The sequence below is a fragment of the Mytilus californianus genome, unplaced genomic scaffold (genome assembly GCF_021869535.1).
Source record: "Mytilus californianus isolate M0D057914Y unplaced genomic scaffold, xbMytCali1.0.p SCAF_4, whole genome shotgun sequence".
Lineage (NCBI taxonomy): Eukaryota > Metazoa > Mollusca > Bivalvia > Mytilida > Mytilidae > Mytilus > Mytilus californianus.
This window is the reverse complement of record NW_026262690.1, coordinates 98,104,698-98,130,545: the sequence shown is the minus strand read 5'-3', so window position 1 is coordinate 98,130,545 and position 25,848 is coordinate 98,104,698. Positions and strand designations below refer to the sequence as shown.

Genomic DNA, 25,848 nt, shown 5'->3' with positions numbered 1-25,848 from the left:
TCAGTCATGGTCATAATTTCAATTCAAATTTCCAATGGAGTTTGCAACCATAATAACCCATTTAAATACATCATAAAAGTCTTAAAATAGAAAATGACATACATAATCATAGCTAAAATTAATTTACCTAAATCAGCATTTTTAAAATTATTAAAATAGTAACTTCTAAAAATGAATTGACAGCTAATCACCTCAAGACAATACAAATATTCTTTATACATAATTTAAAAGCAGTGTAAGGGAGGTAAATCAGAATTGTGTTTGAATTACCTCTCTTACACTGTAATTTATACTTAAGTAATTGTCCATTAACCAGGACACCCTTGTTTTTTCTCACTTTTTTTCCCCCTAATTCCTAAACGGTTTGAGCCATAACCCCCCAAAGCAAATCCTAACCATACCTTTGTGGTATTGAAACGTATGGTATAATTTCAGAGAGATCCATACACTGTTCCACAAGTTATTGTCATGAAACTAGAAAAATTATTTGGGTCCCTTTTTGGCCCCTAATTCCTAAACTGTTGGAACCATAACCCCCAAAATCAATCCCAACCTTCCTTTTGTGGTTATAAACCTTATGTTTAAATTTCATAGATTTCTATTTACTAATACTAAAGTTATTGTCCGGAAACCAAATGTCTTCGGACGACGACGACGACGACGACGACGACGACAACGTGATACCAATATACGACCGCAAAATTTTTTGCGGTCGTATAAAAAGTTATATAATTTATGAAGAGTAACTCTTAGTTCGATTGGTTTTTAAAAAAAAAAACCAGAGCAACTTAAACGGATAAAGCATCCCCTATTCTGAAGATAGACCACTTCACTACAAACAATGTTGTTTTAGAAATGTATCCCTAAAAGGCTATATTTCTATTGGAGATTGACCATAGATTTTTTAACTGTTTTATATCCCCAATTCTGGACCGCTGGATTTGCTAACAAATGCACATAGATTGAATTCAAACCATGCAAACAATTTACGCATAGTACTATACTTAGATAAATTTGATAACAATTATTTTACAGCAAAAATACATGAAAAATATTGGAGATACAACGCTGTAAAAATAATCTTCGCCGAACTAACTACATATAGATGAAAAAGCTATTATAATCCAATGTGAGCGTGAAGGTAGAACAGTGTAGTTCTGACAAAAACTCGTAGTGTGTAGAAATATCGTATTAGAGGTTTCCCGATTTGCTACCGTACCAACCGTAGCACGAACTTAAAGCCTTCATTGGTCTTTTGAAAATAACTGATTTATACACTTAATCACAACGTTTGTTTTTTTTTATCGGCAATAGAGTCGTAAATATTTTGTTTTCAATATTTTTCAGTTTACTTTTTAGAATGCATTTCTGAAAAAAAATCTTCAGTTGTTGATAGAAAAAAAACATAAGAAGGGTGTCCTTTTCTCACTCAATATGAAATACCAGCTCTATCGTCTTCGACAATTATCGAAATATATAACTTAAATGATATTAACTAATTAAAAAATCATGAAAGACCTGTATTGAGAAATCAACACAATTTTGACACCAGTAATTAACACGAGTTTAAGAAAGTCATTTACAGACAGTATTTTAATTATCCCAATTTCTGTAAATACATAACAAAACATTTTTCTATTTTTGTTTGTAAATAACCAAAACAAAAACAATACATTAATCAATCAGATCCGCAAATCTATACGTATTTAGAATTTAAAAGCCGTCTCAACTCAGTTCGTGTAAGGTCTGTTTGGTTCATGCACCTGTGCACTAACTTAATAATTTTATATAGAATATCAAACAAAGTGTTCTAGAAACGGTGAAATCGCTACCAAATAAAAAGTTGAGATAGATTTTGCTGATATGCAATTCGATTTCTTTATACTATCATGATGAATAAAATAATACCTCCAAAACAACACTAACGGTTGAGTTACGTACCAACTGTACCTGATACGTAGCAAATCGGGAAACCTCTATTCTGATTGTATAGGGATACATACCATTGCACTTGTATATCAAATATATAAAGTTATCTCCATTTTTAGCTCACCGGGGCCCCGTGTGAGCTTATGCCATCACTAGGCGTCCGTCGTCGTCTGTCGTCGTAAACTATGTTCCTTAGGGTATCTAGTTTATAAATTGTATCCAAAGTTTTGATCCATCGACAAACATGGCCGCCATGGCTAAAAATAGAACATAAGGGTCAAATGCAGTTTTTGGCTTATATCTCAAAAACTAAAGCTTTTAGAGCAGATCTGACAGGGGTAAAATTGTTTAATTGGTCAAGATCTATCGCCCCTGAAATTATCAGACGAATCGAACAACCCATTGTTGGGTTGCTGCCACCGAATTGGTAGTTTTAACAAAATTTTGCAGTTTTTTGTTATTATTTTGAATATTATTATAGATATATATAAACTGTAAGCAGCAATAATGTTCAGCAAAGTAAGATCTACAAAAAAGTTAATACCCCTTAAGGAGTTATTGCCCTTTAAAGACAATTTTACACAATTTGTTCATCAAGTTTGCTAACATTTAAAAATCTTCTCCTCTGAAATACAGGTGAGCGATTCAGGCTCTTGAGAGCCTCTTGTTATCAAGAGTGGACATATAACACTATAACAATCACACGACGATATAAATGTATACTGTGAAATTATCTCAAAATTATAAAAAAAAACAACACGTAATCTCCTGCTTCAAACCCATACGTGACCTAAACACATTAGTGTTAAAAGCAGTCTAGGTAATCAATATATAAACAGAAACAATTCTTCGCATTCTTTAATACAGTTAAATTGTCAACGATTTACGTAGTTCAAATTTTAAAATATTTATTATCTTCACCATTTTTTGATCGATTTCTTAAATAATAATAGCTTATCTTGAAATCCTGCAAGAACTAATGAGAATTCAACACAATTTTGACATGTTGACGTATTTAAACATCAGAAAAATGTGTTAAAAAATTCGTTCATAGATAGTATTTTAATTATTCCAAATTCTATTTACACAAAAGAAAATATTCTTTTACCTTTTTTTCGAAATATAAACAAAACAAACCAAAACAGAAACCCAAATCTATATTTAGAAACTTAAGGTCGAGTCAACTCAGTTCATGCAAGGACTGTTTGATTCGCGCCCTTGTATGTATGCTAACTAAACAAGTAAAAGCTTTTCTAAAAAGCTTGCCGTTTTATAGCTTATAATTTTGAAAATAGGTTTTTTGCTTTGTAGTTTCATCCACTCATGTTTTTGCTCTGCTTTTAAATTTATATTGGGGTAAAAAAAAAGTAGAATAGAGGAAAGGCCAAAATAGTATTTTAAAGGGGCATTAGCTACGAGATATATAAAAAATTAAAATATGTGATTTTTTATTTGTTCAATCATTTATGAAAGTGAAAAAGCGAAATAATAATTCGCCTCTAGCAGCCAGTTTGGTTAAATTTTGTCAAAATAAGGTAAGAAAAATCACTGATGAATTATTCACCTTCAAGCGAATATTTCGACCTCATTGAATCCGTATTCATGTGACCTCTAAAGGGAAAATTCGCAATATTTGACTTATTGTTTAAATATGTTCATTATAAATACATACTCACAAAGTTTTATCACTATATGTGCAGCAATAAAGAAGAAATTCAATAATATTTAATTTTTTTATTGACAACTTCCTGTAGTACGTGACGTTAACTACTGATATTGCATGCCGGGATTTAAAGTACAATCATTTAAAGTCTTGTTCTTTAAGCATATTTTAACGTAAGCACAAGAGTAGTGTGAAAAGGCCGATTCTGCCGCACTCCCCCATTTTAAGGGGAAATCCTGCATAGGACCCCTTACCCCGAGGCTAAGATTCAATCCGACAGCGTCCTTTCTTAACGTATAATAAATCATGACTTTTGTACACAATGGTTTCGTCGACACAGATGACTTCATCAGCGAAGACACCTTAGAGGGAAGGGTGCCCCAAATTAAAATAAATAAAAGGATGGCATCGGGTAAGAATATTATGGATCAGTACGCAGATTTCTTCTTGGAGAATGAGAAAGATTTGGAGGATAGCGCCTCAACCCCAACCCCTCAGCAGTGCTGCGACAACCCAAATATGGCACAGATGGATCCGACCACCCAAATGTGTCACAACTGCGGCGCTCAGTCGACAAAGCTGAAATTTGAAGACCAGCCAGAAGAATGGGTGAGACACACCTGCGGTGTCCCACTGAAGAGGAAGAAGGGGCAGTTCTGCAAGAGCAAATCGGGAATGGACGATCTCTGTTGGAGACATAGGAAGCAATCGCGCCAACAGGACGATGACGAGAACATCCCAATCGTAGGCAAAATTGTGGTAAAAGAGACCATGAAGGCACTCCGTCAAATAGCTAAGGATAAGGGTCTGAGGGGGGTCAGCAGGATGTCGAAGAAAAAGTTGGTCAAACTAATCGAGGAGAAAACCAACCGAAAATTTGCCCGCGAAGAGGTCTTCACAAAGAAGGAGCTGAAGGCCATCGCCAAAAGACGCGGAATCACCAAATATTCCCGACTAGGAAGAGCCGCCCTAACCGACCTGGTGAAGAAGGATATCGAAAATGCCCCATTGGAAGACGAGATCAAGGTAGTTGACCGACGCGATGCATTGAAAGGAGTTTTTGGCACAGTCAGAATTAACCCGCTCCAGCAGCATGATTTGGAAACGTTTTTCCAGGTAAGTCGCAGCACCATCTCCAGGACAATCGTAGATGCCCTCACCCGAAAGAAGGGCTTGAAGGTACAGCTAGTGCTGAAAGTGGAGCTGGTTAAAACGAATTCCGCGACTGGGGGGGAACACCTACGTCATTCCTTACTTCAGATCAGCCCAGACAGTCATCACCGAATCAGCAGACCTCGACTTCGAGATTGCGGTTATGGTAGGGAAGATCAAGGAAAGCATGTCAAGGTATATGCGCGAGGGTAGTGGATGGACCATCGCCCACATCGAGCAGCTAAAGATCCACCTGAACGAATTTAAGCCACTTAGGGGCAGCTCCCACATACCACTCCCAAAGCCACTCGCTCAGAAGAAGGCCGTCATCAACATCCAAAACCAAGATCAGGAGTGCTTCCGCTGGGCCATTCTCTCAGCCCTACATCATGGGGAAGTCGATCACAAGTCGACACACCGCGTAAGCCAGTACAAGCAGTGGGGGGATGAGCTAAAATTCGATGATATTGACTTTCCAGTATCCCTCAAGGCGATCGATAAATTCGAGAGGCGGAATGTAGACCTTAACATCAACGTCTTTGGCTACGACGGTCTGAAGAAAGGTGAGGATGGGGAAGAGGACCTCCAGATATATCCCCTAAGGATATCCAAGAACACCGGCGCGCAGCACGTAGATCTCCTTTTCCTAACCAGCGATAGCAAGCAGCATTACTGCTGGATCAAAAGCTTGTCACGACTCTTGAGCTCGCAAGTGACGGAGCACGGGCACGAGCTCTTCTTCTGCCGCAGATGCCTGTGCCACTTTTCCAGGCAGGACATCCTCGACGATCATATGGAGTACTGCGGTAAAAAGGATGCGGTCAGAATCGAGATGCCGGAAGAAGGATCCTTCATCAGCTTCCAACATCACAAGCGTCAGATGAGGGTTCCATTCACCATCTACGCGGATTTCGAGTGCTTCACGGGAAAGATGGACACCTGCCAACCCGACCCATCGCGAGCCTACACGAAGGCATACCAGCTACATCGACCATCAGGTTTTTGCTACCGCGTGAAGTATGCCCAAGGCGACTACAAGGAATCGGTCGTCTACTGTGGGGAGGATGCGGCCAAGAAATGTATGGAGTGCATGGAGAAGGAAGTTGTGGAGATCGACAAAATCTATCGGGACAACAAACCCATGACGATGACGGACGAAGATAAGGAGAGCTTCGCGGCGAGCACACTCTGCCACATTTGCGGTGGCGCATTTGGTGAGGATAAGGTACTGGATCACGATCACCTCACGGGTAGGTATCGCGGCGCCGCACACAACCAGTGCAATCTTGACTTCCAGCTCCCCAAATACGTGCCCATCGTCTTCCACATCCTGAGTGGGTACGACGCCCACCTTTTCGTGAAGGAATTAGGATTCGGGGAAGGGAAGATCACCTGTATCCCCAACACCGACGAGAAGTACATTAGCTTCTCCAAGAAGGTGGGAGATCTTGAGATGAGGTTCATTGACTCTATGCGATTTATGCTCAGCTCTCTCGAAGCCTTGGCAGGGAATCTTACTAAGGACAAAATCAACGCGACGCAGAAGTGCTTTGGCGACCGCTCCGAACTGATGCTTAGGAAGGGGGTATATCCCTACGATTATATGGATGGGCCCGCCAAGCTGGAGGAAACGCAGCTACCGCCCAAGGAGGAATTTTTCAGCAGACTCTATGACACGCACATCAGCGATGAGGAGTACGAGCACGCGCAGCGGGTTTTCGAGAAATCCAGCTGTCGGACGATGCAGGACTATCACAATCTCTACCTGGAGAGCGACGTAGCAATATTGGAAGATGTTTTCGAAGATTTCAGGGATATGTGCATCAAACACTACAAGCTCGACCCTGCACACTGCTTCACATCTCCAGGGCTAGCTTACGACGCGGCGCTAAAATTTACTGGGGTCCGACTGGAACTCCTCTCAGATCCGGATATGCTGTTGATGTTCGAAAATGCGACTAGGGGAGGTGTGGCCATGATTTCCCATCGACTTGGTAAGGCTAACAATCCGTATATGAGCAATTACGATCCAGCACAACTCACCAAGTATCTGACTTATCTGGACGCGAATAATTTGTACGGGTGGGCTATGACGCAACCCCTACCTACAGAATGTTTCGAATGGTTGGAATCGGAAAAGATTGAGGCCGTCTTAAACTTCCCCGACGATCATGAAGCTATGGTGGAATGTGACCTAGAGTACCCTCATCACCTCCACGATGATCATAACGACTACCCTTTGGCGCCGGAGACCATGGAGATCGATGGGGTGCGCAAACTGGTGCCTCATCTAGGCAAACGTGAAAAATATACCCTTCACATTCGTAACCTCAAGTACTATATCTCCCATGGGGCGGTGTTAAAGAAGGTCTACCGCATCATTGGGTTCAATCAATCTCCATGGCTCAAACCGTACATCGACAAAAACACCGAACTCAGAGCCGTGGCCAAGTCCGACGCCGAGAAAGATTTCTTCAAGCTCATGAATAATTCGGTCTTTGGCAAGACCATGGAAAATATCCGCAAGAGGGTCGATGTCCGGCTGGTCACCAACGAGAAGCAGGCGCTGAAGCTCGTGGCCAAGCCCAACTTCGATCGTCGGGTCGTCTTCACCGAGAACCTGGCAGCCGTCCATATGAAGAAGACAAAGCTCAAGTTCGATAAGCCTGTCTACCTGGGAGCATGCATCCTGGATATTTCGAAGATCCTGATGTATGACTTCCACTACGGGTTCGTGCGGAATATGTATGGCGACGACGCCCGGCTGCTTTTCACCGACACCGACAGCTTGGCCTACGAGATCCGAACCGAGGATTTCTACAAGGATATTGCTTCCCACGTCCAGGAGAAATTCGACACGTCGAACTATCCGGCCGACCACCCCTCCGGAATTCCGGTCGGTGCAAATAAGAAGATCATCGGCATGTTCAAGGACGAGTGCGGTGGCAAGAGCATGACCGACTTTGTGGGACTCCGGCCGAAGCTGTACGCCTACAAGATGGATTACGGCGCCGCCACCAAGAGAGCCAAAGGAGTCGCAAAGACCACCATCAAGCGCAACATCACCTTCGACGACTACAAGAGATGCCTCGACACGCAGCAGGAGGTCTACAAGTCTATGAATATTATCCGCAGCCACCTCCACCAGATCTACACCCAGGAGATCAACAAGGTCGCCCTCTCTGCCAAGGATACCAAGCGCCACATCCTACCCGACGGCATCAGCACCCTCGCCCACGGACACTACTAGTATCGAATCGCTGACGCCCGCAACTGAGATGAGACCCTTTGCAATTAGCAGGCTCTGACGGGTGCGGATGCCCATCTCTCCTCTTCTGCACATGGCAGGCTCTGACGGGCGCGGATGCCCATCTCTCCTCTTCTGCACTTGACAGTCTCTGACGGGTGTGAATGCCCATACCTAAATAAATGAGCAGCATACGGGTGCACAAACTAATCCTCCCCCACAAGCCCCTGTCAAATAAGGAATTGGAGAGAGCCGTCACAGCCCTAGGAATCCCAAGTTTCAGAAGGGTGTTCATGCGAGATACCCTACCACCCAGCCCGCGCCGCATCGAATGTGGAATCTTGAATCACGATAGCTGGGAAGGTCCTGGAACGCATTGGACTTGCTGGTATAAACGTGGGCCGGTAAAGTATTACTTTGACTCCTATGAATTGCCACCGCCTGACGAGATGGTGAACTACTTGCAGCCTGAAATTCGATATAGCACCGATGAATTACAGCAGCGAGGCTCGGTGGTGTGTGGCCACTTTTGCCTATTCGTGTTGAAAGTGTTGGCGACTGGAAAATCGCTGGAAGATACAATCTTCTCACTCTATGAATAAATGGATAAGTTTGGATCTCATGCAAGAAAGCGTGCATCCCTTTGGCGAATGCTACAGGATTTGGATATGATCGACAATCGCATTTCTAGCCTAGGACATCCCAAGGACAGCTCGGATGCTGTGACAAAACGGTGGGTAACCCAAGAGTTGAAAGATGGTATGAAAGATATTGATAAATTAGATTCTGAGTGTAAACAGATGCAGAGGACCATCAAGCGAATGCAAAAGGAGTATGACTCATCAATCGGAGAACTCACAAAAAAGGTGATGACTCTAAAAGATAGTAAAGTCGATAAGTCAAAATGTGCCTTAACCAACGGTGGTAAGATAAACGCTGAGCTGGATATGCAAAAGTTTCACGTGCTGAATCTCCCACTCCCAGAAACTGACAATGAACCCGTCACCAAAGCCCTTTACGATCGTCTACAGTCGGATTTGGATGCATTGAGGGTTTTTGTCGATATGAAGCATGCTTAGTTTTTCCAAATCTTTCCAGTCTCAAGGTTGAGACCGGAAAGGTTGTTGAGGATTTGATTGTGGGACCCACGAGTTAAAATTCTTAGGACAACCCTTCCACTTCACAAACACCTCATTAATCCCGTTCTTGGTTCGCCTGCGGAGGATCTCCTCTATGCGGTAGACGTCCTGATCAGTCTTTTGAAGTTCGGGCTCATAGAAGGATCCCTGAATTTCCTCGCCGCTGAAATCCTTGAGGCGATAGGTGGGCGGCTGAGTGTTCAACACTAGGGAAATGGTGAATACTTCCTCGGTGCAGCGGGGTGTGTATCCCTTCTCGAATGTACCTTTCTTCTTGGTGATTCGGACTTTATCGCCAGCACGAAATCGCGATGGTTTCATGGGAGGTATGCTGCCGTAAAGGTTCCAATACACCTTGTTTTCATGCTCCTTGTGACTTGCGGCGACAGGGGTCATCTTGATGGAGCGGTGCTTGGTGGTATTGTACTGGCGAACAAGATTGTCCAGGACATCGATATAGGTGCGCGTGGAGTTGGCCGAGAAATATTTGAACATCTTCTCTTTCATGGTGCGATTCCAGCGCTCAACCACACTCGACTTCTCCTCATTCTCGGTGGAGTAGATCTCAATATCATGCTTTTGAAGCAGCTGCTTTACATCCTTGTTGTAAAACTCAGTGCCTTTGTCTGTCCAAAGCTTCTTGGGCATACGCTCCTTGAACACCGCTTGAAAGGCATCCCGCACCGTCAACCCCTTCTTGTTTTTGAGCGGTATCAACCAGCCATATTTGGAGAAGACATCGATGATGCTCAGGATGAACTTATTTCCCTTGTTGTCCCTAGAAAAGGCACTCATATCAACAAGGTCGGCCGCCCAGGTCTCATCCACACGACCCACTACCACACGGCGTTTTTGAAACTTACGTCGAACTGGTTTGTGCAACTCCTCAGCTAAATCATCGGTCCAGCGAACTTTTTTCTTTTTTAACACCCAGACCGAATCGAGCTTTGGTACCGATGATGGGTCCGACGATGCTACGGTCCATGCGTTCGCGTGTGGTAGGGTTGGGAATGGTGTTAAGCGAGGCTAGCATAGCTTTGTCACAGATGGAGTTGCGTGCGGTTGTATCCTTGTGCTGGGCATAACAAAGATCGTGGTGATATGCAGCCTCGTCCACTCGATTAATGCGTTTGGACCAAGCCTTCGGGGTGCCATCGGGGAGTAGTCGCTTGCTAAGTTTAGTCCCTGGCCCGGTGAAGTTGTGTCCGGGGAGATGCATTTCCATGGGTAATCGGTTGATTAGTTTGTTCATGAACCCTGCACCGGTTGTAGCAACAAACTGAGACTTCTTGGCGCCGCACACCTTGCAGTTGCCAAACTTCCTCCGTCGCCCGTTGATGGTAATTGTTTCGCCAGGGTTAACTGTGTCCGTCTTCTTACGACATTTCACGCAGAAGATCATCGTTATTTTATTTAAATAAATGAACGTCGAAGACATTTCCTACAGTGCCAACGCCCCCAAGAGGAGCAATCACTACCTCCTTCCGCAGCGGTCGATCAGAGGGTTGATCATTGGGAAGTCGGACTGTGGTAAAACAACGCTGTTGAACAACCTACTCCTGCGCGATGGATGGCTCGACTACGATCGATTGTACGTCTTCGGAAAATCGCTTCACCAGCACATTTACCAGCTGTTGCAGCAAGCGCTGGGAAAAGGCTTCCCTAAGGAAGATATTCGAGACCTCCTACAGTGTAAGAGCAATTCACCTTACTCGTTGATCGATGTGGTCGACGCCTTACCACCACCACGACACCCGAGTGGTATCGACACTTTTTTCTTCGAGCAAGGGAGCGATGTACCAGACCCCCGGGAACTCGATCCCAGCTGCAAAAACCTCATGGTGTTCGACGATTTGATGCTGAGCAAACAGAACACATGTGAAGACTACTACGTGCGCGGTCGCCACAACAACGTCGATTGTTTCTACCTGTGTCAGAACTACTTCAAACTACACCGACAATTGATCCGAGAAAATGCAAACTTCCTCTGCCTCTTCCAGCAGGACGCAAAGAATGTCGACCATATTCGGTGCGATCACTGCAACGATCTTACCAAGGAACAATTTGACGCTCTGTGTAAGCATTGCTGGTCCCAACCCTATGGATTAGTAACCATCGATCTCACAAGCCCCAAGTCAGCAGGGAAATACAGATGCAAATTAGATGAGTTCTATGAGGTATAAAATTAAAAAAAATGGATCACTTGCAGGAATGTTTCCTGGAGAATCAACGGGACTTGGATCGAGAGTTTGAGAATGCTCCCAAGCCCTCACGACCACCCCCTGAATGCAAGCACGAGTGGGACTCAGCCGATATGACAAGTATGTGTTGGAAATGCGGTCGCACGATCATCCGCCCGATCGATAGCAGTGGAGGTGATTTCGACGCATGGAACTCTGGCCGTCTGTATGGTAAGGTGGAGCGCTTTCCTCAACCCCAATGCCCTACCAAGACGATTAGAGGCCATCAGTGCACATACCCATGCCGCCCTGGTAAAGACCTATGCGGTAGACACTTTAATCTTGCAAAGAAAAAGGGGGCCGTAGTGGATACGGTCGATACCCCTAGCGATTGGGAAAGGCATCTGAACCTTCCCCCAGGCGCTTGGGAGCGTTTCTCCTAACGCTTAAGGGCAATCGACCCAACGCTTAGGGGCGATCGAACCAACGCTTAGGGGCGTTCACACCAACGCTTAGGGGCGTTCAATCCAACGCTTAGGAGCATTCAACAGCGTTCGATCCTATAAATAAATGACGTTTATCAAGATTACCGACCCTAAGCAGCGTGAGGCACTTGCCAGGGAGTTGCAAGACACTAAGCGGAAGATTCAAGCCAGTAATATGCAGCATCGTCTCGACAAGATTGGACTCAGCCGAAACCTTTCCAAGGTGTTTAAGCCTGAGGTTGAGGCTCAGCGGGAAGCGGCTTCAAAGATTACCAAGACGATTGAAGATCTTCCTGCAGCGGTGCCAGCCCTTCCTCCCCCACCAGCCGAGTTTGCTGATCCGCTACCCATTGCATTTCCCACAGACACCGTACTTGGACCCTTAGCTCAGCAATACCTCAAACTCGGTACGACTCCGGAGGCTGACCATACATTCGGATTGAGGGTGGAAGACAACACCTACATAATCGGGAATTCACCGGTGGAGTTCAGTGGTGATGATATTTTCGTGGATGGAGTGCGCTACGAAGGTACCCCCGGCCTATGGGAACTCATGGTCAAAAAGAATCCAGAATCGTTCGAGCCCGAAGACCTAGAGAACTATGCACAGATCCTGAAAAGTTCCGGTGCCATGTATCAAGGCAATTCCACCCTCTCGAGAACCCCGAAGGCGAATAAGGGTTACAAGTGGAAGGAAATCGTATCCCACATCTACAAGAAGGATAAATTTGGTAGTGGGCTGCAAACCATATTTCTTCCTTCCAACTTCAAGCAGCTTCTTGATCGCTTGGAACTGTGTGCCGCAGCATACCGAGGAGGAAATAATGGTGTGCGCAACGAAATTGTGTCGATTATCGAAGCTATGAAGAAGGGTAGACATATCAGCATCGAGGAATATAAGGCACTGCATCGTAGCATCCTATAAATAAATGTTGCAAATCAAGAAAGGTTACGCTCGAAAGTACGCCTACGGTGGTAAAGGACTGTTTGACACAATCGCCAGTTTGGCTGGACGCATGTTTACTTCCTCTGCCGCCAAAACCCTAGGAAGTAAGGCCGTGAATGCTGCCACCAATGCGGCCTTGAAAGGTGTTGAAAAAGGAGCCTCCAAAGCCGTCGACCATGTGGTTAATAAAGTGACCCGCCCCAGAAAACGCAGTAAAACCCCTCAACAGCCTAGTGTTCAACGCAAGAAGCCAGAGCAAGTTCGGTTAAACAATCTCATCTCCGGCTCTGGTATCAAAACCATTCACGACTTCGTCCAACGCTATAAATAAATACATTATGTCTAACATTCTTACAATCACCGAAGGATTGACCTTCGACGCAAGTCTCCAGGAATATCAGGTTCGAGAATACGAACCACAAGCCGGGGCCAAGCTGAACAATGCCGGTGCTGAAATCCGAATCAACAGCGAAACCCAGGATTTGTTCCTACACCCCGCCGAGAGTTATCTCGTGGTGGAAGGTCGACTTCTCAAGAATGATGACACAGCATATGCCAATGGCGATCTTGTGTCGCTCACCCATAATGGTATCATGTATCTCTTCAAGAGCATCAGTTACAGGCTTTCCGGTCAGCAGATCGAACATATTAACGACCCCGGCATCGCCACCACTATGCTGGGAATGTTAACCTACCCCGACGACTTCTCCAAATCGCAGGGTCTCAACCAACTGTGGTATAAGGATTCTTCCACCGATGCTGAGGCTGAGAACACTGGATTTGCAGCCCGTCATGGATACATTATCACCAAGCCCACCAACAAAGGATCGTTTTCGTTTGCCATCCCCCTAAAACATATTTTTGGATTCGCAGATGATTACAACAAAATAGTGTACGGGTTCAAGCACGAACTCTCACTCGTTCGCGATTCAAATGCTAATGCCATTCTGAGAGCAGCTGCCGTCAACGATCCGGCAAAGATTGTCCTGAGTAAACTATCGTGGTTCGTCCCTCAAGTCACCCCCTCAGACGAAAATAAGATGCAAATGTACAAAACCATCCAAAGTAAATCCAAGATCAACTGTGGATTTCGCATGAGACAGTGTGATTCCCTAGCCGCTCCCCAAGCCTCACAGTTTAACTGGCGCCTAGCTGCCAAGAGTGGTCGCGAAAAGCCTAGATATATCATTGTTGCCTTCCAAACCGACAAAAGTGGTGACCAAACCCATAATGCTTCCGTGTTCGATCACTGTCGATTGCGAAATATCCATGTCACCCTCAACGCTAAACGTTATCCGGCAGTCGACTATAATGCAGTTTTCAACGAAAATAGGATCGCCAGAGTGTTCAAAGAGGCCTCTGACTTCAGAAAGAAATTCCACAACATGGACAGTCTCCTCAGTAATGGTGGTATTAATCCCTCCGATTACATCGACTTGTACCCCTTGTTTGTGATTGATGTGAGTCATCAGTCTGAGCGTCTCAAAGAATCTACGATGGATATTCAGATCCGAGCAGAAATCGCCCGCAATGTTCCAGCCAATACCGAAGCGTTTGCACTTGTCATTTCAGATAGAATCCTACAGTTTGAATCCGATGGTCAGAAGATGAACGTCGTGTACTAAAAAGTAAATGGATAAAATTCACCTACAACTCCTCTTTGCCAGTCGCCCCGCCGAAGTCTATGCGATCGTAGTGAAGGCTGGTAAACAACTCAAGGAGCAGTATGACGGTATCGAAGAGTGGAAGCAAAAATATGTGACAATGGTCTACCATAAATAAATGGACAACACATTGTTGCAGCAAATTGTCGATAATACCGACCCAAAGCATGGGTTTTCCTTCATCGTCTCTGGAAACGATAGCCAAATCCTTACCCGGTTCAACCCCCCACTACATCTCAAGGAATCCAAGACCTACGAAATGGCATTGGTGAACCTGGAAACCTATAACTCCATCCCCAACATTCATACAGGTAACAATTCCTTCCGCTACTCCCCCGACGATGGTGCCAACTGGTTTCCCATCGCACTGAGCACAGGTTCCTATGACATCGAAGACATCAACGATGAGATCCAGCGGCGGCTACGGCTCAACAAACACAAAACGAAGATCATCATCGATGCCAACCGGGCGACCCTAAGAGCAACGCTGACCCTCGCCAGACACATTCAAGTTGACTTCAACGTTGTCAATAGCATCAACACCGTCTTGGGATTCGAGCGGCAGATTTACATGTTCGATATGATCACAAACGGCTATACTGAAGGGGAACACATTGTAAATATCATCATCATCAACAGCATTCTGGTGAATAGTGATATCATTCATGGAAGTTATGTGAATGGTACACAGCAGTCTACCATCTACAGCTTCTTTCCCGCAGACGGTCCTGGTATGAAGATCATTCAAACCCCTAAGAATCTAGTATACTTGCCAGTGACCTTGCGAACCATCAATCGCATGTAAACGTATCTCACCGATCAAGACGGTAGGCCCATCGATTTCAGGGGTGAACATCTCACCATCCGCTTTCATCTTCGTGAGGTATAAATAAATGACTTATCACGAACATGGTTTAAACTTGACAAAAGGTCAAGCTGATAAACTACAACGGGCTGTCAAGAAAGGTTGTCCGGTCTCCATTCGTTTGTCCCACGCAAACCTGCAAGGCGAACACAAGATGTGGCTCACCACCCGCCAGGTTCAAAAGATCGCCAAGCTTCTACAGAAGGGTACTGGTGACATGGTCCTAGAGTTGAGTGCGACCCAATTGAAGGAAAACATGCAGAAGGTGGGTGGCTTCCTACCCATGTTGGCGGGGCTGGCAATGAGGGCACTTCCCATGTTAGCAAAAACCATTCTACCCGCCTTGGGTGTTGGAGCCTTGAGTGGTCTGGGTGGTGTAACCGTCAACAAGGCCTTAGGGTCTGGATTGTACCTGAAACGTGGTGGATGCGTTTGCACAGTAAAACCTAGTGGCAACGGTCTCTACCTCAAACCCTCAAACGCCCGGATCACCTATGGTGATGGACTCTTCTTGAAGCGTGGTCAGCAATTCCACGACGGAGCTGGTCTGATCTTAGGTGCTAACAGCCCCTTCAAAAATATTCCCCTCCTCGGTATGCTCCTATAAATAAATGGATGATTTAGATTCTGGATACCGACAGACCAGAGTCGAATGTATGGAAGACCAACTCAACGCGGATATTCATAAGTATCAACGTACCTTGAAGATCTACAACCGATTGGATAAGGTCATCTCCATTGCCCTGGGTGGGTGCTGCGTAGGCAGTCTATTGCTGACCAGTGGTACCATGGGGTCTGCTCTGACCGGTGTGGGTGCCGTGTCATCCATTCCCCTAGGTTCCCTCGCCTGTGTGTATGTGCCACGGGGATAATGGTCCTGTCCTTGATCTCACGCCGAGTCGCCAAGAAGAAAAAGAAGCATCGAGACACCGTGCGATTAGCCAAAACCTACAAGTTCCAGCTGGCAGGTGAAGACGGTTCTCCTGCAGCCTGCTTGAAGAACTACTATGATGAGAAGGATCAGCTTCGTCAACCTTCTACCCCAATTAGTGAAGAATTGAATGCGCATGCGCCGTAGGGAGGGTTCTTCCAATCGCGCCTCGCTCCCCGCTCATTCCCGAACCCTCCAGATCAAAGTGTTAAGTGCAAAAAAAAAAATTTCCCAATCCGCTTTGGATTGGGAAAATTTGCGTCCTTACCCCTAGCCCTCGGTTATTTTTTTTTTTTACTTCCTCACCAGATCGTATGAGAGATACTCCTGCTTGGACTTTTTGCTGAGCTTGAAACCAGTGCTTCGTACGAAGGCTCCTTGCAAAGAATATTTCTCCTTATTAAGCGTGGGGCAAGCCCATACTCTACTGGTCTCTCCTTGACGGTCCTTCAGGGTGAGGATTTTGCTTTTTCCAAACTTACCATCCACTTCAGCCACCTCCAAGATCTTATAGATCACCTCGGTGGGCAAGTCTTTCCATTTGATGGCTTCCTGATTCTGGTCCTGCACCTTTTCCTGAAAGGTGTCTTCGCTGATGAAGTCATCTGTGTCGACGAAACCATTGTGTACAAAAGTCATGATTTATTATACGCTAAGAAGGGACGCTGTCGGATTGCATCTTAGCCTCGGGGTTAGGGGTCCTTTGCAGGATTTCCCCTTAAAATGGGGGAGTGTGGCAGAATCGGCCTTTTCACACTACTCACAAGCACGCCTATGACTAATTTTGATAGCTAATTACCACCCAATAGTATTAAATAAAGAAAATAAAACGAACAGATATGCAACTTTTTACATTGATGAGTTAAAAATTTCTATGTTTACCGTATATATTTCGATTAATTTTTGTTAACTGAACTAATTTCTATATCAGTAGTAAATCTTTTGATTTTAATTTTTTTTTTTAATATTTGTTTTTTCCGACTGATATAGTGAAGAAATTAAAGTATATAACTTAATAAAATGCTCCGCTGGGCGCAACTTGATGCCACCGCAGAGGTCGAACCCTGAACAGTTGGGGCAAGTATGGACACAACATTCAAGCTTGATACAGCTCTGAATTTGGATTGTGATTAAATATTTGACACAGCATAGGTTTCTGACACAGAATGAATGTGGTCTAAGAACTTAAAAAATTTTAATTTACCTATTATGGTCCAATATCCAAAATCTAAATACATGGTTAGATTCAGCATATCAAAGAATCCAAAGAATTCAATTTTTGATGAAATCAAACAAAGTTTAATTTTGGACCCTTTTGACCTCAATGTGGACCAATTTGATAACGGGGCCCAAAAATCAAAATACATGGTTAGATTCAGCATATCAAAGAACCCCATATATTCAATTTGTGTTGAAATCAAACAAAGTTTAATTTTGGACCCCAACTTAGACCAACTTGAAAACTGGGCCCATAATAAAAAATCTAAACACATGTTTAGATTCAGCATATCAAAGAACCCTAAGAATTCAACTTTTGTAAAAATCAAACTAAGTTTAATTTTGGACCCTTTGGACCTTGATGTAGACCAATTTAAAAAACGGGACCCAAAATTAAAAATCTAAATACACGGTTAGATTTGGCATATCAAAGAACCCCAATAATTCAATTTTTGATTATTTTGGACCCTTTTGACCTCAATACGAACCAATTTGATAGCGTGGCCCACAAATAAAAAATCTAAATACATGGTTAGATTCAGCATATCAAAGAACCCCATATATTCAATTTTTGTTGAAATCAAAAAGTTTAATTTTGGACCCCAATTTGAACCAACTTGAAAACTGGGCCCAACATCAAAAATCTAAATACATGTTTAGATTCAACATATCAAAGAACCCCATATATTCAATTTTTGTTAAAATCAAACTAAGTTTAATTGTGGACCCTTTGGACCTTAATGTAGACCAATTTGAAAACTGGACCCAAAATTAAAAATCTAAAAACACGGTTAGATTCGGCATAACAAATAAATAAATGTGGTCAAAGATTTTACAAATCTAATGCGCCATACTGTGCAATTAAAGATTACTTCTTGAAATTTTTCAATATTTGAAATTTGAAAAAAAAAAAATATTTGAAGAATAATTCTTTTTAATTTCTGAAATCTGAAATGAGAAAAAATTGACCCCCCCCACAATTTCTTCCCCCCCCCCTTTTCCCCAAAAAAATTCTTTCCCTCAAGATATGGTCATAATCTCAATTCAAATTTCCAATGGAGTTTGCAACCATAATTACCCATTTAAATTTACCATAGTGCTAACTTAATTTATTTTATAATAGAATTTAAAATATGGTGTCAAATCTTTCATATGGATTTTTTTTTTTAAAGATGCAACATTTGCAGATATTTTTACTGGTCTTCCTTTATAAATATCCATTTCTTTAAACATAATTTAAAAGCAGTGTAAGGGAAGTAATCAAAATGTTGTATTTGGATTACCTCCCTTACACTGTTTTAAATTGTCTTAATTGTTCATTTACCATTACTTTATACATAATTTAAAAGCAGTGTAAGGGAGGTAATTCAAATGATGTATTTGATTTATCTCCCTTACACTGCTTTAAATTATGTTTTGTACTAAAGTATTTGTCCATTAACCAGGACAACCTTGTTTTCCCCCTTTTTTGCCCCTAATTCCTAAACGGTTTGAGCCATAACCCCCCAAAGCAAATCCAAACCATCCCTTTGCGGTATGGAAACTTGTGGTATAATTTCAGAGAGATCCATACACCGTTCCACAAGTTATTGTCTGGAAACTAGAAAATGCTTATTTTTGGCCCCTTTTTGGCCCCTAATTCCTTAACTGTTGGTACCATAACCCCCAAAATCAATCCCAACCTTCCTTTTGTGGTATTTAACCTTATGGTTAAATTTCATAGAGATCCATTCACTTTAACTAAAGTTATAACGTTAGTAAAAGTCATGTGCATTCTGATCCAGAAAGACCCATGGCTCCTCGTGGGAATCAGAACATTATGACGGCGGGTAGTCATTCAACTCAAGTTATAGTAAATGAAAGCGGAGACGAAATTATTGCCTCCAACCAAAACCATAGTGACCGTGCGGAGTTGGACCCTGTGACAGTAGCCATTCCTGGACCGTCGTCTTCGAGAGTTCTGATGTCGAGTACAGAGTCTCTTCGACCAGAATCACACGATGTCGCCACAACAATCCACAGAAGAGCAGCCGATAATGATTCTAGTATAGTTTCCCAAGTCGAGATGGTCCCATCGATTCAGGATAGTCATGGTATGTATACACATACAGGGGACCAAAATGCACCCCCCTTTTATCATAGTAGGAGGTCCCAGTCGCAAATTACAGGCTCGCATTTGGCCAGTAATGAAATTTTCCGAGTTAATCACATTCCGGAAACCATTCCTAGCATATTTGATCCGATCGGGGCTCATATTCCATTAAAGATTAAGGAAAAAATTGGCGGGGTGATTTTATTCATTTAGGTTTATTGCTAAAATTTGCAGCAGATTTGGGCTCTGATTCTACTTTAGATGGCGATTTTGTTTTGAAAGGAGGTGCCCTGACTGTGGTTAATAAGAAGCCAGATTCTTTAAACAATATAGAAATTTAGACTTCGGCCTTTATGATCTATATGGCAATTCTATTAGAAAAATGGCCTATGAAAGCCCAAGAGTATTTGAAATATATGCAAAGCATTCGATTAGCGTCGTCTAGGTGTACTAATAATGGTTGGGGCGTGTACGATGATCAGTACCGACTAAAAAAAGAGCGCTTTCCATCATCTTCCTGGGGTGTCATTGATCAGGAATTGTGGGTTTTGTGCGTGGTGACGGGGAATGTCAGTCAGTCATCGTCTGTAGTCATGAGCAATAATTCTCATTCCTCCTCGAATTATCAATCTCGTCAGGTTTCGGATATTAATCCTAGTAGAATTCAAGGGAGGACTCCTCATAACCAGAGTAATTTTCGTGGCTACAGTGGAGCCGGTTTTCAATCTCGCCAAAAATGTCGGAATTTCAACCAAGGCCGTTGTACGTTTGGAAGAAAATGCAAATTTGATCATAAATGCTCAAAATGTAATGGGCCACACCCAGTTACAAGTTGTAGAACTTAAAAAGGTTAAACGGGGTGACTTGTCAGATTTATATAAATTAGGAAATTCCCCTATCAATGCTTGTGAAGTCGAAAAATGTTTGTTGGATTATCCGGAAATAACTGCTGTCGCCGAATTGATTCAGGGATTACGTTTTGGCTTTAAACTGATGTACGCTGGACCTAGATTTTCTTTTACTTGTAAAAATTCTAAAAGTGTTTTAAAGAATACAGAGACCACTAGGAAGAAGTTGAATAAAGAAATTGAGCTCGGGCGTATTGCAGGTCCAGTTTCACATCCACCTTTTCCTACATTTCGCTGTTCCCCCCTTGCTCTCATTCCTAAAACAACCGTAGGAGAATTTCGCTTAGTGTTGAATCTTTCATCCCCTACTGGTAATTCTGTTAATGATTTTATTGATCGAGAATTTTGTTCTGTGCGTTATGCGAGTATTGATGATGCGGTCGAGATGATTCAAAAATTAGGAAAAACACACGTTTTGTTGGCAAAAGCCGACGTAAAGTCCGCCTTCAGATTGTTGAGAATTTGGCCAGGTGATTTCGATCAGTTGGGTTTTGAATTTGATGATGAGTTTTATAATGACCGTAATTTGCCTCTCGGGGCAGGTCTCAGTTGTTCCTTATTCGAAAAATTTTCCACGGCTTTGCATTGGTATACGGCAAAGTGCAGCCATTCTAAGAATATTCTGCATTATTTAGATGATTTTGGAGAAGCAGGCACGAACCAGTGTGCCAATTTATTGAAAACATTTACTAATGTATGCCAGAAATGGGGGGTCCCTTTAGCAGAAGATAAAACAGTTTTACCAGTTGAAATTTTAATACTTTTGGGCATAGAATTTGATACTATCGCCATGGAGCTCCGGCTGCCGAAAGTTAAGTTAATCGAGATAAAGCAACGGATTACTGTTATACTTGGTTGTAAAAAAGTAAAGTTGCGTGAACTTCAGTCACTTATGGGTTATTGAACTTTGCTTGTCAGGTCGTTGTTCCAGGCAGGGCATTTTGTCGTCGGTTAATTGATGCAACTTGCAACGTAAAGGAAGCTTGGCATAGAATTCGCGTCTCGTCTGAGATGAAAGATGATTTGCAAATTTTGTTATCCTTTTTAAATGAGTAAAACGGTGTTTCTGTAATGCTAGACTTGCTTTGGACATCAAACGAGACAATCCAGCTATACACTGATAGTGCCGGAGGTTCAAATAGGGGGTTCGGGATTTATTTTGATGGCAAATGGTCGCAAGCTTGTTGGCCTCGAGAGTGGAGTCAGAACGGTATTTTGAGGGACATCACGTTTTTGGAATTTTTTCCAGTCGTCGTTGCTATTCAATTGTGGGGGCGATTTTTAGAGAATAAAAAGTTATTGTTTAATATTGACAATCAGTCAGTTGTAACAATTTTGAATAAAAAGTCATCAAAATCTGCTAGAGTAATGATTTTAGTAAGAAAACTTTTATTTATTTCCCTCAAACATAATATTTTGATAAAGGCTCAGCACATTTCGGGTAGCCGGAATGTAATTGCTGACGCTTTGTCTCGTTGTCATTGGCAGCTCTTCAGACAGTTAGCACCACAAGCAGACAAGGAACTTACTCCAATGCCAAGCCTACTATGGAAATTTTAGACGTGGAAGTTGAAAAATTGGTACAATTTTCGATGGCGAAAATTACATACAAAACTTACAAGACAGCACTAGAGTCGTTAGCAAAGTTAAGCAAGGAATATGACTTAAATGTATCATGGCCTATACAAATTGATGTGTTAACTCGTTTTATAGCTTACTTATCGTATTCTGGTTTAACATCATCTACAATCAATACATACTTATCCGGGATTAGCCATAAACATAAATTATTAGGTGTCACTGACACTACATGTACTTTTATAGTTTCTAAAATGTTAGAGGGAGTTCGAAGGAAGAGTCCCAAATTATCAGATATTCGCGCTCCTGTTACTTTAGAAATTTTGCACAAAATTATACGATCACTCCCATCCGTTTGCTCTTCTCATTATGAATCTTGTCTGTTCGCTTCTGCATTTAGTCTTGCATTTTTTGCTTTATTAAGAATAGGTGAGCTCACGGCTAATACGAGTACAGATATCGGAGCCCACACAATTTTCATTAATGATCTGTCATTGAAATTTTCAAATTGTAAATATGAATTGCATTTGAAGATTTGCAGTTCGAAAGCTGACCAGAGAGGTATTTCAACGACTTTGGTTATTCCTCAAAGGGAGGCAGATCTTTGTCCTGTGAGCATGTTGCGTGCCTTTTTGGGAATAAGATATCCTGCTATTGACAAACCCTTGTATTTACATTTCAATGGGTCTCCATTGACTCGTTTTCAGTTTATTTCTATACTTAAAAAAACCCTGTATTTTTGTGGCGTTAAAGACCAAATCCGATCACATTCGTTTAGAATAGGCGGAGCATCGCATTATAGCAGAATGGGGGCTTCGGATTCAGAAATTAAGAAGTGGGAACGTTGGGTTTCTGATGCATACACGAGTTACATTCGGATTTGGTAGATTTTATAGATACGAAGATCTTCGAAACTGTATTTTAATATGTTTTGAAAAGGTTTAAACAAAACAGGACTTTTAAGAATTTTTGTCATTGTAGAACCCTGTCAAGTTTGGGTCATGGGATCATCTATTGTATATTGGGCGGCCAGAAACATTAAGAGAAGACCAGGGGGTCAAAACCTCGGATTACAGTCAAAAGGTTATAATTTTCATTTGTATGGCCAGCTAGGGATGAAATGGAAAAATTTGTTACCTTCAGTTGAAGAAAATCTTAGATGTTATCCACCTCCACAAATTTTGATCATACATTTGGGTTCTAACGATTTGGGTTTAATCAAAGGAAAAGAGCTTATTGAGCAGATAAGGTTGGACATTATGCGATTACATGTGTTATTGCCAAATCTCTTCTTGGTATGGAGTGAAATTTTGCCTCGTAGATACTGGCACTTGGCAGAAAATCAGGTGACTATCAATTCGACTCTTAAACGAGTTAATGCAGCTGTTCGTAATATATTCAAAGAAGAATTAAATCATGGTCTTGTAATTTGCCATCCAAATATAAAAGCTCAAGAAAGAGATTTGTTCAGGCATGACGGAGTGCACTTGTCAGATGTAGGTAATGATGTTTTCTTAAATAATGTTCAGGGAGCTTTTGAGTTGTTTGCAAGTTCTGACTGTCGAGTATTTCCTACTTGATGAGTTAATTGTATCTTAGTACGGGTAGTAAACTCGTTTCGTTGGGGATGAGAGTGTATAGACCTTCTCATTTGGCGGGATCTGGCAAGATGACAGGGGGGTCATGACCCTATAATTCTACGTTAGACCATTTGTTAAAATATTCTCCTGTGGTACCACAGGGAAGTTGTGTTTTTTTATAAACGGCTTTCTCTTGTTTACCAGAGCGGCCGGTTCATCACTGTTACCAGTTTTGAATTTTATCCTCCGAGTACCGAGGAAGCGTTATTCAAGTTATGGTCTAGCGTCAGTGTGGGGTCGTGCTCCTCGTTCACTCTAATTTTCCTTAGAGGATCTTTTGTTACTTCTGTTACCAGAAGAACACCTACTTGCCAATATTAAAAATGCCGGCGGTTTGTATCGTCTTGCCAGACCTCGTTTACTCATTCAACAATGAGCAAAACATTTACCATATGCGGCCGGTTTTATTCCACACATTATTTCTTGAATTATTTTAATCTTTAATTAAACTAAAGTTATAATGCGAAAACCCATGTGTCTTCGGACGTTGACGACGACGACGACGACGCCAACGTCATACCAATAAATTTTTGCGGTCGTATAAAAACTGTAAGGACAATATATGAAGTGAGCTTTTACTTTCTACGCCAGGACTACGTATATACGATGTGAGTATTATTCTCTGGCAATACCCGTGGAAGGCTTATAAAATTCAAGGTAATTTACAGATCTGCATTTAGAAGAAGGTCGATTTTAATACACAAAGTTAGAATACATATTTAGGGTGGTGGCAAATACAAATAGATCGCCATGGAATATTTAATTATAATTATTTCGGGTTAGGTTCGTTGAAACTAAATCAAGATATTGAACATGTAGGATGAATAAATCCGATTTAATAAAAAAGATAACAGTTTTAATATTAAAATCCAAATGATTCTTTTTGATCACTTTAATAAATTGCTTCGCCGAGCGCAGCTGGATACGACCGCAGAGGTCAAACCCTGAACAGTTGGGGCAAAAATGGACACAATATTCGCGCTTGATACAGGTCTTAATTTGGATTGTAATTAAATATTTGACACATAATAGGTTTCTGACAGAGAATAACTGTAGTCAAAGAACTTAGAATTGGTTATATGATTTGAATTTATATTCATTTTTTTGCTTTTTGTGCAATACACTGTGCTGTTGCGAATTGACCACCCCCCCCCCCCCCCCCAATTTTTTTTTTTCCCACCTTTTTTTTTGCTTTTGTGCAATACACTATGCTGTTGCGAATTGACCCCCCCCCCCAAAAAAAAAAGAAAAATTGCCCCCCTCACAATTTCTTTTTACCCCCCCCCCCCATTTTTTGTTCACCCCTCCCCCTTTTTTCGAAAAAAAAATTCTTTCCCTCAAGATATGGTCATAATCTCAATTCAAATTTCCAATGGAGTTTGCAACCATAATTACCCATTTAATTACATCATAAAAGTCTTAAAATAGAAAATGACATACATAATCATTGCTAAAATTAATATTCCTTAATCAGCATTTTTAAATAGTAACTTCTAAAAATAAATTGACAGCTAATCACCTCAAGACAATACAAAACCCTTGTTTTTCCCCCTTTTTTGCCACTAATTCCTAAACGGTTTGAGCCATAACCCCCCAAAGCCAATCCTAACCATCCCTTTGTGGTATGGAAACTTGTGGTATAATTTCAGAGAGATTCATACACCGTTCCACAAGTTATTGTCTGGAAACTAGAAAAATTCTTATTTGGGCCCCTTTTTGGCCCCTAATTCCTAAACTGTAAGAACTATAACCCCCAAAATCAATCCCAACCTTTATTTTGTGGTTATAAACCTTGTGTTTTAATTTCATAGATTTCTATTTACATTTACTAAAGTTATTGTCCGGAAACCAAATGTCTTCGGATGACGCTGACGACGACGACGACGACGACGTGATACCAATATACGACCGCAAATTTTTTTGCGGTCGTATAAAAACTAAGAAATAATATCGGGGAAACTTATAATCACGTGTTATAACAAGAGCATAAACGCTTATCATTTCTCTCACAAAAAAAACCCCCAGAATTTCATAAAATTGATTTATCTAATTAAAAGCCCATTTGATTCACCTCATACGGTTAAAAATGAACGTGACAATCAAATCGAAATATTTGAAAGCTGGGGATGTGCTTATTGACCAAAAAGTGTTTAATTAATATCGGTAAACTTCTTAGGTCAACTTCGCCTATGCAGAATAGAACAGAGAAAA

At 42.1% G+C, this 25,848-nt stretch overlaps 1 long non-coding RNA gene across 1 annotated transcript; it reads right to left on the bottom strand.

Annotated features, from left to right (window-relative positions):
- On the bottom strand, positions 1–25,572 carry LOC127699058 (uncharacterized). Its single transcript, XR_007981058.1, has 2 exons — positions 25,201–25,572; positions 1–348 (listed from the first exon to the last, which is right to left on the bottom strand). It is a non-coding gene; the product is annotated as an uncharacterized LOC127699058 (long non-coding RNA).
- Positions 25,573–25,848: the final 276 nt, after the last annotated feature.